This window comes from Sardina pilchardus, chromosome 14 (assembly GCF_963854185.1).
Source record: "Sardina pilchardus chromosome 14, fSarPil1.1, whole genome shotgun sequence".
NCBI classification, from domain to species: domain Eukaryota; kingdom Metazoa; phylum Chordata; class Actinopteri; order Clupeiformes; family Clupeidae; genus Sardina; species Sardina pilchardus.
In genome coordinates this window covers 32,182,138-32,198,622 of record NC_085007.1, presented here as the reverse complement: position 1 = coordinate 32,198,622, position 16,485 = coordinate 32,182,138, and the positions used below count along the sequence as shown (strand labels likewise).

Genomic DNA, 16,485 nt, shown 5'->3' with positions numbered 1-16,485 from the left:
TATGTGCAGATGTTCAGTTCCAAAAACAGGTGATCAAAGAAAAAGACTGAAATACATATTTTCAAAGCGTCATCTTACAGAGGACCAATATTATTTATTAATATTAAAAAAAAAATCGGCGGGCGCTGGGCGCGCGTGACAGACATTATTCTTGTCCCCCCTAATGGGTCATTCCACGCCAAATCAACCAGAGCCCACGCACTTGCGTCTCAAAAAAATCTGAAAAAAATACCATGTGTGCCTATGTTACCCAGGAGACACTCTGTAAAATGTTTTTGTGCTAAGATCAATACTTTTCAAGTAACAGCCAGTTTTACAGGGGGAGGGGGGTGTCAAATTTGTTCTGCCTCTTTTTTTTGTCAAAGTTCACAAGCTCATTGCTCAGGAACTAGAATCTATAGGAGGCTCAAATTTTGCAGGCTGGTGCATAAATAGGAATAGTATGCAGTAAAATCACCACAAGTAGTCTGGATGATCCTGCATGGTCATAGCAGTCCCTCAAAGTTAATCAAAATTTTATTGGAGTTTTTGGCTGGGTTCTGTTTAGGCCTTCAGAAGACACATTTTTACTCAACATAGACTCTTGGGTTTTTTTTCTTATTGAGATAAGTAGAAACACTCTCCGAAAAAGCAATGAAGAGAAAAGAAAATCCATCAGGGACTGAACAGCAGACCTCACAAGTTTGAAAAATAAATTTGGATCTCATATTCAGAGCACCCTAACACCTTGTGGGAATATACGAAGATTTTTTTTATATATTTTTCTATAATCTGCATTACCTCTTCTATTTAAAAACACCAATTTGACTTGTCTTATGCAAATCTTTCTTTTTTATTTCCCACCCTGAACAAGGGCAAAATGCACCATAGAGATCTATTGAGAGATTTGTTTTGTATAGAGTAACCACTAGGTGCCACTAAAATCACTGAATCACTGAAATTGCCGGGTGGGGACAAAACATATTGATCTCAATGGTGCATTTTGTCCATGTTTAGGGTGGAAAATGAAAAAGAAAGATTCGTATAAGACAAGTCAAATTGATGTTTTTAAAAAGAAGAGGTAATGCAGATTAACGAAAAAAATATTTAAAAAATCTTTGTATATTCCCACAAGGTGTTAGGGTGCTCTGAATATGAGATCCAAAATTATTTTTCAAACTTGTGAGGTCTGCTGTTCAGTCCCTGATGGATTTTCTTTTCTCTTCATTGCTTTTTCGGAGAGTGTTTCTACTGATCTCAATAAGAGAAAAAAATCAAGAGCCTATGTTGAGTAAAAATATGCCTTCTGTAAGCCTAAACAGAGCCCAGCCAAGAACTCCAATACAATTTTGATCAACTTTGAGGGATTGCTATGACCATGCAGGATCATCCAGACTACTCGTGGTGATTTTACTGCATACTATTCCTATTTATGCACCAGCCTGCAAAATTTGAGCCTCCTACAGATTCTAGTTCTTGAGCAATGAGCTTGTGAACTTTGACAAAAAAAAGAGGTAGAACAAATTTGACACCCCCCTCCCCCTGTAAAACTGGCTGTTACTTGAAAAGTATTGATCTTAGCACAAAAACATTTTACAGAGTGTCTCCTGGGTAACATAGGCACACATGGTATTTTTTTCAGATTTTTTTGAGACGCAAGTGCGTGGGCTCTGGTTGATTTGGCGTGGAATGACCCTAATGCTAACTACGTTCCTACGCGCCTGATTGTCGGGAATTTTGCACTATTGTCTGTCAAGGCCAAGTGAGAATGTTTATGGCAGGTGATATATAGGCCTAGCCTAATGTCTATACAAAATATTACCAATAATTGCCTACAAGCTGATCTGATGTGTTAAGTTGCTCTTGGGGGACGCAACTTGCGATCAAACAACGACAGTGTTACAGCTGTTTCCAGAAAGCACCTGTGTCGCATTTCGCTACCTCCGGTGTTCGAACACCGTTGTCTCTGTCATTGGGTGCCAATCATTTGACTTTTATAGATCCTCACTTGCTTCCTCGATTCTCGTCCTCACTGATCTAAATAAAATGATGGGGCGGCAACAATGGGATAAGCGGAGAACCGAGCATCGAGGAGGGATGTTGAGAGGCACCCATGTGTCGACGTGTCTAATTTAAACCCAGCCAGCATTAAAGTGATTAATGCTGGCATTTAACATTGCTATCAGAAAAACACGTAAACCTATATGCAAGCACATGAAACAGTTTGCTTAAACTGTCCAAGATGTCATTATTTGTGTGGAATAGCAAATTAGCAAGGGCGATAGGGCAGTGAGCGGTGATTCATTTTCACCATTGACTAGACCTATAGGGTGAACATGGGTAAAGTGGGACAATGGGTAAAGTGGGACAGCTAAGCTTTTTCATATATATCTCCAATGTAGTTATGACTTGTCTATTAAAACATATTGGCAAAAGATCTCTAGGATGTAAGGGGTTAAATACAGTCATTGTCAAAATTGTTGTCACCCCATGCTAAAGTTGACTAAAAAGAGGAATATAAAATCATCTTTTGGAAATTGATTTTAATGGCTTATGTAATAAAATTAGGAAAAATCCAACCTTTAAGGACACACCAATTTTCTATGTGAATGAATAATGTATCATAAATAAATAAATGTTCTTCCCAAAATACTGGGGTCAAAAATCTTGTCACCCCTATGTAACCCTATGGGAATTTAACACATAGGGTTAACATAGGGGCAGGCAGTTTTTTATTTTTAAAGGCTACTTATTTCATGGATCCAGGATACTATTCATCCTGATAAAGTTCCCTTGGTCTTTAGAACTAAAATTGACCCACATCATCACACACCCTTCACCATACCTAGAGAAAGGCATGGTGTTTTGTTCAGTTAGCCTATTAGCTTGTTTGATTTGCATTGAGTTCAATGAGCAAGTCTTTGCTCTACACTGGCATCCTGTCTGAATGTAGCATGTCCTCTTTCCACAAGACCCACTCGTTCTAAACCTCGCCATCCATGGCTGACAAACAGTATACGCTCAGTTCGCAAGGAACTTAGAGCTGCTGAAAGGAAATGGCATAAATCTGGAGATAGAAATGATCTTAGTAAATACCAGTCTATGCTTTCATCTTTTTCATCCACTGTCACACTTGCAAAAATACTATCAGAGTAAGATTGAGAACGCCACTGACAGCAGAAAACTTTTTTCTACATTCAAGTCTCTTCTCAATCCTCCACCACCGCCAGCAGCTACTTCACTGTCAGCAGATGACTTTGCAACATTTTTCACTGAGAAAGTTGCTAAGATAAGTGCTCAGTTTGATGACCCTGTAAGAAGGACTCTGCCTGGTGTTAGCATGATGCCATCATTGGACTTTTTCTCTCCTCTTGATGAGGAAGCGGTCTCTCAACTGCTTCAGCGAAGCCGTCCAACCACATGCCCTTTGGATCCTGTCCCGTCTACTCTCCTGCAGTCTATAGCACCCGCTATTATACCGGCAGTCACACATGTATTTAATACTTCACTCAGTTCTGGAATAGTTCCTTCTTCTTTTAAACAGGCAAGAATTACACCTTTGCTGAAGAAAAGTACACTTAATTCAACTGATGTGAAGAACTACAGACCTGTCTCCCTTCTTCCTTTCTTGTCAAAGGTTTTGGAGAAAGTGGTCTTCAAGCAAATGTGTGACTTCCTCTATCAGAATAACCTACTAGACCCTATGCAGTCTGGTTTCAAGAGTGGTCATTCTACTGAAACTGCTCTTCTATCTGTGACTGAAGCATTGAGAGTAGCTAAGTCCTCTGCTCAGTCATCAGTGTTAATTCTGTTAGATTTATCTGCAGCCTTTGATACTGTTAACCATGACATTCTCCTTTCTACACTATATGAACTGGGAATTTCTGGGAAAGCTCTTGACTGGTTCAAATCTTACCTTAAAGGGCGTTCTTTTAGCGTGTCTTGGCAGGGACAGATATCAAAGTCTCATGACCTCACTACAGGAGTCCCTCAAGGATCAGTATTAGGGCCCCTCCTCTTCTCTATTTACACCACTTCTTTAGGTGGGATTATTCGCTCTCATGGATTTGAATATCATTGCTATGCGGACGACACTCAACTTTTCCTATCCTTCCCACCTGAGGACTCTAGTGTTTCCCATCGGATCTCTGCATGCCTGAAGGATATTTCAATCTGGATGAAGGATCAGCACCTTCAGCTTAATCTTTCAAAAACTGAGCTCTTGGTGTTTCCAGCAAAAACAGCCATTCCCCAACAGATGAACATCCAGCTTGATTCATCCTCATTGACTCCAACTAGATCGGCACGTAACTTGGGTGTCATAATTGATGACCAACTTACTTTCTCTGAGCATGTTGCCTCAATTGCAAAGTCATGTCGGTATACCCTGTACAACATTAGGAAGATCAGACCTTATCTGACACAAGATTCCACTCAGCTTCTTGTACAGGCAATGGTTATCTCCAAGCTGGACTACTGTAATTCCCTGTTAGCTGGCCTACCTGCTTGCGTATTAAGACCACTACAGTTGATTCAGAATGCTGCAGCACGACTGGTCTTCAATCAGCCAAAGAGGACACATGTAACCCCTCTCCTAGTTACTCTCCACTGGCTCCCTATAGTAGCCAGAATTAAATTTAAATCTCTCACTCTGGCCTATAGGACACTGACTGGATCTGCTCCTAGCTACTTCAGTTCTTTGATGAAGATGTACATTCCCAACCGCCCATTGCGATCTTCTGAGGAGCGTCTGTTATGTCGACAAACCATACATGCTAGGTCAAACTGTAGATCCTATTCTTCAGTGGTTCCGTGTTGGTGGAATGAGTTGCCCAGTGCTCTCCGTTCAAGCAACAGTTTTGGATCTTTTAAGAGGGGTCTTAAGGCATATTTGTTTAATATGCACTTAGTCTTTTGAGTGTTTGTTATGTGTTATGGTTTGTATAATAGTTTTGTTTTGTTATAATTTGTCCATTGTTAAAATTTTACATTTATTCTGCTATTGTCCTTAAATTTAGCCATACCTTGCTATAGTTATTGTTATTATATAATTAACTGAGTGACTTATTTGATTGTTTTTGTCATTTCATTGTTTTATTTCTCATTAGATTAGTGCTTAAATGATTGTTGTATTGATAATATTGCTATTCTCCCTTTTTTGTAATTGTTCACTGTTATTTAATTTGTATTGCTATTTATTTGTATGTCGCTTTGGACAAAGGCGTCTGCTAAATAACCATAACCATAACCATAACCATAACCAAATGACATAGGAATTTGAGGCAAATTGTGTCCAGCAAATCTTAAATGTATATGATAAGCCTACAGAGTTGTTTTCATATGTAATGTGACTATGTTAAGTATCAAAATAACGAAAAAAAAGTCATTTATTTGATTAAATGTTTTAATTAGGGGCAAATTTCCTGCCGTCCCACTTGACCAGTAGTGTATTGGTAAAGTGGGACACACCTATATTGTCAAAGTGGGACAGTGTAATATCCAATGGGAACCATTTTTTTCATGGGAATAAAAATGGAAACATTAACATGTGTTTTATTTATTATGATTTATTATTAGTATTTAGTATCATTATTTAGTGTTATTCATTTTATAGATCATACAATCATGTATGTTAGTGAGCTAGCTAGTAATGAGAGCTAGCATGCTATTTGGTAATGAAAATATGTACATTCAAATGAAAACTAAATTAAAATGGTTTAAATCATAAAATAGGAGCAAAATATTAAGTTAAATAAAGGTTTACGATGCAAAATAGCACTTTTTTGGGCCCTGTCCCACTTTACCAATGTACCCCCCAAAAATTTGGGGGTGTGTCAGTTGAGCTTTGAAGGAGTTTTATTCTGTCTGTGTCAATGATTACTTAATTATAATGATTTGATCATGTAAAGGACAACCTAAGCTTTCCAAAAATAACTTACATTGATATAAAATATATTAGAGTGTTTGCGATATAGGGCTGAGAAGTTGGATTTTCCAAAAGTGTCCCAGTTTACCCATGTTCACCCTACGCAAAATAAAGTTCTAGCAACTTAGATATAAGTACTCATGTTCATGTTGATTCAGAGATAGGCATAGGCCTACCGTAGGCTATAGTGTACGTCAAGCTACGACTGCAGTTTATCATGGTGAATTAATGATAACGATATTGCTGGACTATGCCGGATGTGTTTCCCCCGAAATAAACATTTCGACAATCATTAAGAAACGTAGCCTACATCATTCATACTCCTACTTCCCGTGCATCTTGCATTTTACTTGCTTCATTAATTTTGTGAGAGTCTGAGATTGACAGAGCATTAGACTCTGAGGGACAGTCGTCAGTATGCATGTCAGAAGTTTTGATCGTGCGTTTATATGCCGCGAATATCAAATAAACTCGACTGACTGAATCCCTTATATTTTTGGCAACTGTTAAAATATTCAAAACCATGCAGTGAAATATCAAAGATAATGGTAAGGCATGGTAGGCTACTGTTCTTCGATAAACGACCAATATTTAGATTCACTACGCAACAGTCCTCAACATCGTTAAGATCATATAAAATGTATGTCCCCAGCACTTATCAAACCAAGCAGTAAAATAGCGTTTTGTCCCCTGAAAACTAAACTGACGCCATTGGATAGATAGATAGCTATCCAAAGAGAAATTACAGAATTACATTCATGAGGAAATAGCCTACGTCAGATTACGGAACTATTGTAGAGAAGCAGTCTAACTCAATAAAACTTGTTTGCATATCATCATCACCGTTGTCAAACTCTCCAATGAAACATAGTGTTATTTCAATCTGCTGCTTGTGTTAATGGCAATTTTGAACTAGGCCTATGACAAATAGTTTGTTAGTTCATGCTCGTCTTTTTCGAAGTGCAGAGCCTTGCGAACATTTTCAGAGTGGCAGACTGAATTTACAAACACCCGAAAAAACAAAACAATAAAAGAGTTGTATTGTTGCAGTCTGTAGGTGACTAGGCTACTAGGGATTTCTGTTGGCATTTCCGAAAGCTCCGAAATATACTATATGGGCTGGGCCACTTAGAGGTTGCTTCCTGGCCGCCTATTGAATGAGTAGAACTGGGCCACAGTATCAATCACACCGCAGCAATGCTACAGCGGACTGTAAGGTAAGGTAAGGTAAGGTACTTTTATTTATATAGCGCATTTAATGTGCACTGAGTGCAGCCCAAAGCGCTTTACAGAACACAGAGACACAGAGACAGTGCCGAAACGGAGTGGCGTAGTCGCCAGCGTACCCATGACAACACAACAAACAAAACAAATTCACAAAATAACAAGACAAGATGCCGGACGGAGTGGCGTAATCGCCAGCGTACCCGTGGCACCAAGACATACAATACAAGACATACAATAAACAAATGTTAAATAAATAACAAAACAAACAAAAAACAGAAAAGTCCACGTCAACGTAGTCCAATCGACTGCACTCAAGTCCCAGGGCAATGAAGACGCACAGCCTAGCCTAGCTATCAGGCCAACCGAAGACGGCGCTAGACAGGCCGTCTGGAGAGCACCATGAAGCAGTAGGCCTAGCAGCAGAAGCACCAAGCAGTCCAAAGTTGTGAGCGACCCTGCAGATGAGCAATTCGGTGGACCCCCGACAGCAACAGTTGCCTCCGGCCTCCATCGCCAGCACCGCTGCAGAGCATGGCAGCTCGCAGGCCAGCAGCAGATCAGTCGCGGCAGCAGCACATCGCCCGCAGTTGGCGGCCAGGTCGCCCGCGGCTGGTAGCCAGGTCCCCCGCAGTTGGTAGCTAGCCTAGGTCCTCAGCTGTCCTGACCAGACGGCGAAGCGCAGCGCTTCACAGATGGAGGACGCGAGCCAAGCCCTCGCCAGCGGTCTTGTACTGCCACCTCGTGGCGGTAAGTTGTAATGCAGCTGTAATACATTTCACGGCGAACGTGAATCAGGCAAAGCGTGAGTGAAATGGCCATTCTCAAGTAACGCTTACTGTACATGCATGTATTCATACAGCACTCACACAAAGGGATAACGGCCGACGAGGTGACCAGTTTGATGGAAATGGCGAGGTAGAGCCATCGAACTGGTCGCCTCAAAGCTGTTATCTCCCATTTGTCTTTAGGTACACATTTTTTAAAGTATTTTTACGAATCATGTGCATGAACTACAGTAAACAAGGGGGTGGTGGTGGGAGGGGTTACAATGAAATACAGTACTTTGCTACAGTTGTTATGGTTACCATTCAATCTACTTCAAAGGTAGCCAGTTAAAAAGTAAATTGCCAATCACAAAAACGTACCATGTATAACGTGTCATGTCATCAAAAATGAGGGTAATCAGAGCTGTGCGAAGATGTGACTTGTCTTTCTTGTAAAACGCAGGGTCTTTTCTAGCTAGTGCCTCTCTGACCTCTGGGCTGAATACAGGGAGGGTATATAAAGCAGGCCAGGCTGTTGTTGTGGGGATTGGAGTCAGAGTTGGTGGGGGTACTGCAAGATTGTCATTTCTGAGAAAAACACACAGGCACACACACAAACAAACAGACAGACAGATAATCAGACGGACTGGTAAAATTACCAGTACATTCATGGTATGATATGCATAAATGTAAATGTAGCAAATGTAAATGTAATGTAAATTTTAGACCTAGTGAATAATTGACCTTGACAAAAAACAAACAAACAAAAAAACAAGCACCACTAAATTCACTTTACAAGCAATGGAAGAATAATAACTATTTAAGTATCTAATTGCTTTCAGAATGTGAATATACCTACCGTGTTGGAGGAAGGCTATTTTTTAATTTTTCCAATTCTGATATAAATTTCACTTGCTGTTTCAATCGGGGAAAGAGGCGCACCACCATAGTTTCTGTCAAGCCCAACAGTGTTTCTCCGTCGATTTCTTCATCTAATAAGGAACACAAAGGAAATTATATAAGCCCTATAAAGACAAAATGAAGATTAGAAATACTAAGCCACCCAACATTTTTGCTTTACAGTTTTTTCTGTATGCTTAAGCACTAATCGTGATTCTTGTAGCACAATTTCTAAAACTGTTACCTTGGAAGATTTGCTTTGCTTCACTTAAGGTACTCTGCCCCAGCCACAAACAGACCTCTTGGATGGTCCAACTGTCAACCATGTCTCCTAAAAAAAACACATACAGAAACACAAAAATTAAGCCTAGCCTATAGCCTACAGATTAACATGTTTGTGAGCCTAGCAGACTTTCTATTCTACATATATAGGCCTATTCGGACGGGATTAGTTTTATGGGGGGACGTAGAGTAATGCAGGTTTATCATATGACCTCTGTAATAAAAATGTCCAATTCGGACGGGACTAGACATCTCTGTCGTTCTACCTGACATGGGAGGAGTAACCACGTTTACGTTCTGCCGTCACATCTTCGTCGCCGTGCACGTGATACTTTGCGTCAGGTACGTGCGGCATTTTCAGATTTGAAAGACTACACAAGTTGGTAAAACTAGCAAACGTAGCTTTATGTTATGCCATACGTAGTTTGAAATGGCTAACAATATGAAGCTATTAGGCAAACTAGCTGACGTCCTATTAGGAGCTGCACATCATGTTACGTTTTCATTCAGACTTTGGTGGAAATGTTTTCAAATCAGGATGTGACGAAATATTACAGACATCTTTACAGAGGGTCGCGTTCGCACGGGATTAATATTACCCAAGGTAATTTCTCCGGACCGTTTTACGGAAGGTAAAAGTGTCTGTAAATGTCACCGACATACTCCGTTATGTTTACTGACATGGCGCGTCCGGACGGGACTACATTACCTGGTAATTATTACTTTACCTGATGTCACCCCATAAAACTAATCCCGTCCGAATAGGCCTTAAGACTCTATATATAACTGCATTATAGGCTATGCATTTAATACTGAATCTAGATGCTAGCCAATCTCCAAACAAACTGGCACTTGACAGTCCAATACATAGGCTTCCTATTTAGTTATTATAATTTATCGCTGCAGTGTCGAGGAGCCAAAACTAACGAGTTTTGCTGCCTTATACGTTATATAATTCATACTTGTATAATGAAGTGTAATGAAGAATATTTAATCTTCAAGCTGTTTTAACTTGCATAGTCTAGCTATGCATTATCTAGTTAACGTTAGCTAGCAACACACTGACAACATCCTCCAGACAAAACAACATCGTCGTAACCGTCCTCCCCAGAATAAACTGATCAATTATCTTATCTCTGTTGCAGTTGGAAAGTTTGTCATTTGTGGCTTGTGACTTGTGTATCATCAACTAATGCTACCCGAAGAAGGTTTTAGCGATTAGCTGCTTGTCAAGTGTCTCTGATTTAGCTATCATGCTAACGGTAGCAAAACAGAAAAAAGCCCGGAGTTGTAAAAATGTCAACGCCCCCCGTAAATAAAAAAACACGCCCATTTAAAGAGAAACACCTCCTAATGCTGTCTTACAAACACGGATAGTTAATTTAAATACTTAGGAGATACAAATGTTAAACACTTACCGTTAAAGAAGCTGAATGGACGACGGTTTCAGAAAGGTTCGTTGAAGTTCAAATAAACCTCCACGCGCATGAAATAGCACCTTTCCCAGTCAAGAGGTTCTATTTCCTTGGCAAAGAACCCCCATGGTTCTATATAGCACCCACAATAGACAGGTCATTTGCCCAACTTTTTGGGCCTAGTTTTCTGTCAAAGTTTTCTCAATGGATTCCTGGTCAGAACCCCTATTGAAACAGATTAAGACTTGGGGCATGTTAAATTTGGTCCAAAAATTCAAGATGGCCGCCGTATGGGCAATTCCATATCAGTTGGAACAGGTCCGACACCATGGTCCTCAGTTTTTCCTGATTTTTGGTCAAAATGTTCCTCCATGTCTCATTAGAGGAAAACCAAAATATTAGCTTGGTATCTTGTTTAGTTTCCGAGATATGGCTCTTCAAATGTGGTTAGCCGTGTCCTAAGAAAAGGCTGAAAATGCCTGTATTTAATGAGCACCACTTTTTTTTTAAACCCCTCTCCTGTCTTAAGCCTACCATATTATTTTCTAAAGATTTGAACACTGGGGCAGTACCCTGTTTGGTTGTCCAATATCACAAAGGAATTATAGTCCTTCCCACCATTGAAGACTTATTAATCGAAACAAACCCATATTTTTTTAAAAAACAATGAAAAACAAAAAACCTGTGTGACTTGATCCACTTGGCCCCTCAATTTAGTCGCCTTTTTCATTTTTGACAACTTTTGGACATATTCTAAGGGGTCAATAAAGAGTAAAAATGGGATATAACATTTTTATCCTGTTTATAGGATGGCATTCCGATCCCTCAAACAGAAAAAAAATGGATTTAAACCCCATATTGTCCTTCTAAGAGGTTCATAAAAATCGAACCAACACCTCCTTCAGCCAAGACAATTTTTAATTTTTTCTAACTTCAGACATGTACTGAGGGGATATTAAAATGGACAGGTCGGATCTACCACATTCACATGGTCTATAAAGTGGCATACTATTGCAGGAGAAAAGAACTGTTAGATTTGCATTTCATCTTGTCCTTGAAAAAAGGCAATGAAATTGGCATTTTTAGGAAAAAACACCATTGTGGCCATCTTTGAAGGCCCATAGCCTCGAAATACGAAAACTTACCATCTCAATTTTTTTTCAACATGTTCTCTTACTCATGGACTATATATATGTAAAGTTTTAAAAATGTGAGTGCTATCCATTCATGACCATAAGAGAACAAAAACAGTTTTTTTGTTTTTCATTGCTTTAAAAAAAATATGGGTTTGTTTCGATGAATAAGTCTTCAATGGTGGGAAGGACTATAATTCCTTTGTGATATTGGACAACTAAACAGGGTACTGCCCCAGTGTTCAAATTTTTAGAACATAATATGGTAGGCTTAAGACAGGAGAGGGGTTTAAAAAAAAAGTGGTGCTCATTAAATACAGGCATTTTCAGCCTTTTTTTAGGACATGTCTATCCACATTTGAAGAGCCATATCTCAGAAACTAAACAAGATACCAAGCTAAAATGTTGGTTTTCCTCTAATGAGACATGGAGGAACATTTTGACCAAAAATCAGGAAAAACTGATGGAATTGCCTATACGGCGGCCATCTTGAAATTTTGGACAAAATGTAACATGCCCCAAGTCTGTTTCAATAGGGGTTCTGACCAGGAATCCATTGAGAAAACTTTGACAGAAAACTAGGCCCAAAAAGTTGAGCAAATGACCTGTCTACAAGCACCCTTTTTTCTAAGAGTGTAGTCGTGATCCATCCGTGCAGCCTTAGCGGCGATGTCACCATCTTCACGGCGTAGTTGAACAGACTGACGTTGTATAGTCCTGTCATATACTGACTCCCTTCTCAAAGGAGCAGTAAAATTGTTCCAAGTGAATAGACTAGAGACAACATCGCTCTTCAGGCGACGAACGACGCAGCCACCGATGTAATCTTCTTTAGCGAAGTGCCGGCTGCAGACATACGTGCTACCTCTTTTTATTATAAATTGGTTCCCTTCTTCTCTTCGGATCGCCTGTATCCATCTGGGTTTCAGGCTTGGATCCACGGGAAACGAATGAAAAGAAAGGTAGGGCTGTTTTTGGGTAGAAGACGAACAGCCTGGAACGCAACAGAAATTGCGACCCGTAGACTCTGCCATTTTCGTATCTGCCGCTATCGCTCTACGATAACAGGAAGTTCGGCAACGCTACAATGACGTATTTCCGCTCGAAAAATGCGGAAGTGTGTAAATGGCTAATTGCCCTCGCGTCCAGACCAAGGGGGCAGGCATATTCCCGGAAGAAGAAACACGAAATGAGCTGGTGATCAACGCTCTGCTAACCCCCTTGGACGGCCATAGATTTCAGATTTGTTTGCGATCCCATAACTTCATGTAACATGTGCCCTTTGTCTCCCTTATAGCTTCTGTGTATTCTATATAGGGTATCGAAGGCAAAATTAATTCACTTCTTCCCCGTATATTACGTTGGTTTCCCGTAAAGAAGTATTTTAGCATGTTGGTTGTAGGGAAGCTAACGTTCGAGGGGAGATTCCCCGTAATGTTTGGATAAGAAGCTGAGTGAGCCTGCACGAAAACCATGACGGAAAGTCATTCGCAAGATCAGTGAAAATGCGTGTAGCCTACGGTAGCCTACTGTTTGATAGGGTAAAGCATTACCTAGAGGCAAGTAAACATAATCATAATATTAAAAACGAACGTTAACAATTTCAGAGGTTTTCAATCTATCAGACGAGTTACAGCAGGCTAACGTCACGAAGTGAGTACGAGTCTGCGCAGTACGACGGAAAGTAAACGGAATTTTGTTTCAGCCCCCTTCCATCGAGAACAACGGAGTCTGTTTGTCCATTTCTTTTAGGTCTATGGTCCAGACCTATGGTCCAGACCCTTGTGTGGAGCTCAGCTAAACGCCTCTGGTGGAGCATGGCGGAACTACAAGGGTCTGGCGAGAGTCAGGCTACCTGGGTCCTGCAGTAACTGTCAACGTACAGAGATGAAGGCAATTTGTAAGGTATGTAGCTGCACTTAATTTAGTTTTTAAACATAGCCTATCAATGTGAAAATCAATCCAGAGACTCGGAAAGTTGCGTCAGTAGCCTGTTTTTCCTGAGAATCCAACTTCAGTCACTAGCTACCTTGAAAGTTAGCTCAAACCTTGTTACATTGAAGTGAATGAGATGTCATTACGTCTCTCTGAAGTTGTTGAGATTTTTGGCAATATCTGTCATAATGTGTAGGTATTTGTCATCATTTCAAGCCTAAAAGTGTAAGATCACTGCTCTAATTTGGAGAAAATTCACCCGCTATTATTACAGAGCTAATGAAGCTAGCGAGCTAACACAACATAGCGAATTAGCTAACGTCACATTACAAACTTCTTATACGTTAGACCGGCACATCCGGGAACTTGACTCGCGAGAAACGTTCCAGCCCCTTCTGGGGGGAAAACAAACAACGTCTCTCATTGACTCCAATGCAAATTAGGGTCAATAAACGTAATTCGTACCGAAATCGTAGGGGTTAACAATAACAGAAAACACAACGAATCAATAGGACCACTCAATATATTACCACTTTGCCGGTCGTTGACCGTGAAAGATACGTCAAAAGCTTAATTCAATCAAAGTAAAAAACGTTCCCCTCGGTCTCCCGAGTAGCCTACTAGCAGTAGCAACAACCCCACTCAGTGGCCAGTGTCATACCCGGACATACTCGTATCTCATTTAGTCTCCAGTTAAATAACTAAATTGTTTTCCTGTATTCCTGTAATATTTTAATTTTAATGTAGTGTAGTTGACTCACAGGCTCGGATGTAAAATATGTGCGTTAGATATGATCATTTCTGTCATAGCCGATAGCCTAGTGTTAGCCAAGTGTTAGCCTAGATTTCCGTTTTCGTTGGTCTGATTAATTTTTTGGTGTAGCCTAATGTTAGGGGTTCTTAGCTTTGTGGTTGGTACACCCAACCACACAGCAACTTCTCGGCATGTCTGTCTACCGCAAACACTGATCTATAAGTAATAAGTTATTCGTTATAGATCAGTGACCGCGAACAACACCAGTCACTTTGGCTTGTTTCAAGCTTGTTCTGAGGGCTTGTTTTCCCCTCAAAAGGGGCGTGGCGCAAACAACCTGCTCTGTGTGACGCGGGTCCGGTCAAACGTATACCACTGCTTGGTCAAATTTTCTATTGTGATGCGCTATTTGGAACGTGCATTATTTTTCTATTTATTATACGGCTCTTCACAATGCAAGTAGAACGCCCCATTGACTTGAATGGGATTTCCCAACGTTCTACCGGTCATTATTTCTTGATAGAGGACCTCTGAAAAAAATAATGACCGCTGTCAATGGCAACAGTCACGTTCTATCTGTGTGGCGAACTATTTATTTTGTTAGCGGAAGCCACGAAACGGTAGCTAAGTCATTGCTAAAGACACATTGTGGTACGTTTCTTCTCGTTTTGGCAAGTAGCCGTATAATAAGCGGGATAATGTATAGAACGCCGGTCATTATCGGAAAATAATTCCCTTCAGGACGAAGCAAAACCCCTCCGCTGCGCGTCGGGGTTCAGTTCATCCTGTCGGGAATTATTTTCCGATAATGACCGGCGTTCTATACATTATCCCTTACATACCGCACGGCTATGAAGTAGTTCCCTTCTTTTGGGCTTATTACACTTGAATATTAATTCCCCAATGTGAATGTAACGGTAAAAACAGCAATGTTGTATCTAAGACAGCGGCAATATAAACGAAAATGATAGTAGCAGTATAAGCGGGATAATCAACGACGCGCCGTGCATTTATAGGAAAATAATGCACGTTCGAAGTGGTAATAAGGACCTGACGCCGCAGGCGGAGGGGACTTGACACTTCGATAAGTGCATTATTTTCCTAGAAACGCACGGCGCGGAGTTGATTATCCCGCTTATACCACTGCTAATATTTTCGTTTATATTGCCGCTGTCTTAGATACAACATTGTCTCAGATTATCCCTTACATAGTGTTATTCCAGTGAATGACAACCACTTCGATAACATTACTGACGTTAGTGTAAGTAGACAGAGGGAAATAAAGTCAAGGTACAACACAACGTTAAGTTAAAGCAAAGTAAAAGAAAACGGTTAGCTTGTAGTCAAGTTGCTAGCCTACTGCCCTTATGTTGCATCAGTTTGTTAGCATAGCTGGCTAGTTCGGTTCAATATACTATAACCTATGACAAATGCTTGTTATCTTAGCTTACTGAATGTGTGGTCAAAAGACTTGCAGTAAAAGCCTATCGAGGGACTTTGGAAAATAAGACAATGCAGTCTGTTGGGTTGATTTTCAAATATTTCTAGCCTACATCAATTCCTGGTCTAATAGTTTTGCTGAAATTGAATTGTTAACAGTATTTAATGCAGTGTTCTCATTTTTCTATTTCAGGTCCGGCAGCCTGACTTTGAATCAGATGATGGATGCCCTAGACCTAATCGAAAGGAGCACACGTTTTTAGGTTTGTTGTAATAAATAAACTGTAGGCTAAAATAAAGTATTCTGTCTAACTTATTTTTGTTTCTTTGCATATTTGTTTCAGTTAGATGACCTGTTCAATTTAGATCATTTAGATAATCTTGGCCCATTAAATCACATACAGTGAGGAGCACATGTATTTGATACCCTGCTAAAACAGGAATATAAAATCATCATTTGACAATTGATCTTAATGCCTTAACTCAAAAAATTAGTACAAATCAAACCGCCAAGGACACCAATTTTCTTTGTGATTGAAGAATGTATCGTAAATAGATAAATGTTTTCCTTAAATGCTAGGGGAAGGAAGTATTTGACCCCCTATGTAACCCTATGGGAATTTAACACATAGGGTTAACATAGGGGCAGGCAGATTTTTATTTTTAAAGGCCAGCTATTTCATGGATCTAGGATATTATGCATCCCGATAAATTTCCCTTGGCCTTTGAA

General features: G+C 40.1%; 1 long non-coding RNA gene across 1 annotated transcript; it reads left to right on the top strand.

The window, feature by feature from the left end:
- The first annotated feature begins 9,651 nt into the window (after positions 1-9,651).
- Positions 9,652-16,071, top strand: LOC134101423 (uncharacterized). Its single transcript, XR_009941375.1, has 3 exons — positions 9,652-9,790; positions 13,379-13,531; positions 15,949-16,071. It is a non-coding gene; the product is annotated as an uncharacterized LOC134101423 (long non-coding RNA).
- Positions 16,072-16,485: the final 414 nt, after the last annotated feature.